The sequence below is a fragment of the Diospyros lotus genome, chromosome 11, assembly GCF_014633365.1.
Source record: "Diospyros lotus cultivar Yz01 chromosome 11, ASM1463336v1, whole genome shotgun sequence".
Classification (NCBI taxonomy): domain Eukaryota; kingdom Viridiplantae; phylum Streptophyta; class Magnoliopsida; order Ericales; family Ebenaceae; genus Diospyros; species Diospyros lotus.
The window spans coordinates 17,533,582-17,537,394 of record NC_068348.1 but is presented as its reverse complement, the minus strand read 5'-3'; positions in this window follow the sequence as shown (position 1 = coordinate 17,537,394).

Genomic DNA, 3,813 nt, shown 5'->3' with positions numbered 1-3,813 from the left:
ATGTGCCTCTCAAATTTGTGGTTTACTGTAGCAAATCTGACCATGCTTCATTCTTTTAGGTATATCTCCTTGTGATGATATCCAATCTAAGATCCATTTGATGTTTTGGAAACTACACTTCATAGGATTTGATTCAATGTATTATTTGAATGATTTGGTTAAGTTTTGAGCCTGTAACAACTAGATTAATTTCTGTCAAGAAATTCGTAGCTTACTGTTTTCATGTAGTCTGACCACCTAGTGTTCTTTGGCCTATAACTTTATGTTACCATCTTTGAATTGAGATCCGTTTATTGGGTTGTAAATTAGACATCCTAGGCTTCGTTTTGATATATAATCTGCATCATTTGGATTTATATTGAGTCTGTAATGGCCCCGTTAATCTTGGCCAACAATAGGGAATTTACTACTTTGAATTACCTATATATATATATATATACATGCTCGATTTGAACTACCTTGTACTGATCCGAATCACCCACATATACATATACATACACCATTCGAATCACATAGATGTACAAAACAAGCCATTCGAATTCCCTATATCCTATTCGAATCATATATATATATATATATATATATGCACATAAGCCATTCAAATTGCCTTGGAATGATTCGAATCACATACATACATACTTACCCCCATTCAAATACCCCTTTGGCTGATTCGAATAGCCCTTATGTATATGCTTATACACCATTCAAATGGCCCCTATTTAATTTTTTCTAAATTACATATCAATGTTAGCATAATTATTCAATGAATTTAAAGGATTATTATACAATGGGAAAAATAGTATATTAAATCTATAATACTCTCCAAATGTCAATCAAGATTTAACCTTAAATAGTATCTCTTAAAATTATTTCTCTGTTATAATCTACATCTTGAATATGGTAAGTGTTATGAAGTAAGATTTGTTGAATTTATCTGATGATGGTAAAATATTTGGTATGGGTAAATGATATTGAAAGTATGAATATTGAGAAAATGAGAATTTAAATGCATGTGGTTGGTAAATGCATACATGATGTATACATGTACATGTCATATATATACACTAGCGTATACCCGTGCCTGAAGGCACGGTGTAAATAATATTAAAGATTAAAATGCAATAACATTCATTAATATTGCAAAAAAAAAAAAAATTGTAAATAATGAACAAAAAATAAAAATTAAAGTTATTATATACTTGTTAACGTTTTATAATAAAAAGAAAAAAAATTATTAAATCTATATAATAAAGCACATTAGTAAGTGCTCTACAATCTGAATAAATTAAATTAAAAATTAAATATCAAACAATACATAACAGTCGTCGTTGGGGACTCTTGGAGCCCCCGACAGCGATCGGTCGGGGGCCCGTGGGTCATCTTGGACCTCCATTACCCCCTTGCCAGCCCTAGCAACGCCCTGCCTCCACCCGCCGTCGACCTTTCCTTCCCCCCCTCACGCTGTCGCACCTGTCGATGGCGTGGGTGGGTGGGTTTGTGAAAGAAAGAAAGAAAGAGAGAGGGAGAGAGGCAATGAGTGAGGGAATGGGAGAAAGGGTGCAGCAGAGGGGGAGATAGAGGCAATGAGTGAGAGAGTGAGTGGTCGTCACACCCGTCGGCCCCCCACCTACTATCGTCCCTCTTCACTGCCATCGCACTCGCCGGCCCCCCACCTGCCATCGACCCTTCCTTCCCCCACCATCGTCGTACCTGTCGATGGCATGGGTGGTGGATCTATGAGAGAGAGAAAGAGAAAGGGAGGGAGAGATAGGCAATAAGTGAGGGAGTCAGTGGTTGTTGCACCTACCAGCCCCTACCCACAGCTGCCCATCCCTTCCCCTTACTGACGTCGCACTTGCCGATGGCATGGGTGGGTGGGTTTGTGAGAGAGAGAAAGAGAAAGAGAAAGAGAAAGAGAAAGGGATAGAGAGAGGCAATGAGTGAGGGGTGGGTGGGTGGATTTGTGAGAGAGAGAAAGATAAAGGGAGAGAGAGAGAGGCAGTGAGTGAGGAAGTGAATAGGTGGGAACATCATTCATCTAGCCAATCTCAACCATTGATATATATTTAAAATTCATCTCAGTAATTGAAATGTGTCTCTGAGATATTTTACATATTTTTAAATATTCTTTTGCTTTACTATATAGATGATAATTATAATAATAATTTTATTTTTAACATAAAATAGTGACATTTTAAATTTGAAATAAGAAATCAAAAAGTAGAGGAATCGTCCTACATAAATTATCGTCCTACAGAAATTTTAACCAATGTCATACTCAATTTTTTTACTTCATCACTAACATATTTCACCATAAAATTTAATTGATAATTTGCGTGATACATTTTGGTTACATAATAAATTGAATATTTTTCTATTGGGTTAAGAGGGCTTCTAGGCAAAGGATTTGTTTAGTTTTGGGTTTGAAATTTTTAAAGTATACGATGACAACAGATAATTACAAAAAATTCCATAGAATATAGTGACATTTTAAAATAAGAAATAAGAAAATAGAGAAATCATCCTCTAGAAATAAAAAAATAAGATTGTTTTTAGTTATTTATTATCGTCCTAAATGATAAATTTAATTTTTTATTAATCAATAAATCATAGCTCAACATATTATATCATAAAATTTGATTGACAGTTTACGTGATACATACACACACACACAAAAAAAAAAAAAAGTTACACGAAATATATAAAATGGAGTTACACACACACAAAGGCACAAGCATATACATACATACATACATAAAATACATATATAAATATATAGAATACATACATACAAAAAATATATATACATACACAGAGTACATAAATATACATACACACAAAAAATACATTTAATTAATCCAATACATTAACATACATACACACACAGAATACAACTATAAATATACACACACATAAAAAGTACATTTAATTAATGGAATAAATATTAACATACAATTAAGTATTGATATTTAAACATTAAAAAATTATATATTAATTTGGAGTCCGTGCACAACATTTCTTTTCTTTTCTTTATTTCTTATTTTTTTCTCCTTCTCCTTTCATCTTCTTCCTCCTGCTTCTTCTACTGGCCATCGTAGCCAACGCTGTCTCCGCCGGTCGTCCTCAGTCGCCACCCCACCGCCGTCATCAGTCGTTCGCTACCGCGAGCCATCATTGCCGTTCGACCCTATGCACACGAATCGCCATTGTCGTTCGACCCTGCTTCTTCTGGCTGCCAAGTATCACCACATTCGACCACCATCGGCTGCCTCACCCAGCCGCTGCATCGTCTGCCACCGACCACTGTTCAACCTTCAACTCTCTTTCCTACTGCTTGCTCTCTGTATATATAGAGAAAGAAAGTCGACCATTGTGTGTATTGTGTGTGTGAGGTTGCGTTGTGAGTGTGTATATAGATGTGAGTGTGTGTCTGTGTATATAGTCGAGTGTATATAGATGTGAGTGTATATATATATATGTGTGTGAGTGGGTGGTTGCGCTATGATGTGAGTGTGTATATATATGTGTGTGTGTGGGTGGATGCGCAGTGGGTGGAAGATGGCTGCCTGGCTTTGGGCAGGAAAATTTTTAATCCCAACCATCAAATCTTCAGAAATTGATCCAAACCATTAAAATGTCTTTCTCTTCAGACATTTTCAAAAACCTTTGTGTTTTATTATATAGATATATATTTTGTGCACTTGCTATTTTGTGCCAAGGGAAAAGGGTACTCTAGAACACTTGGTGCGGGACGAGATAGCCATAGCCCAGCAGGATGGCTCCATATTTATTTGTGAGATTCTATTAAAATGA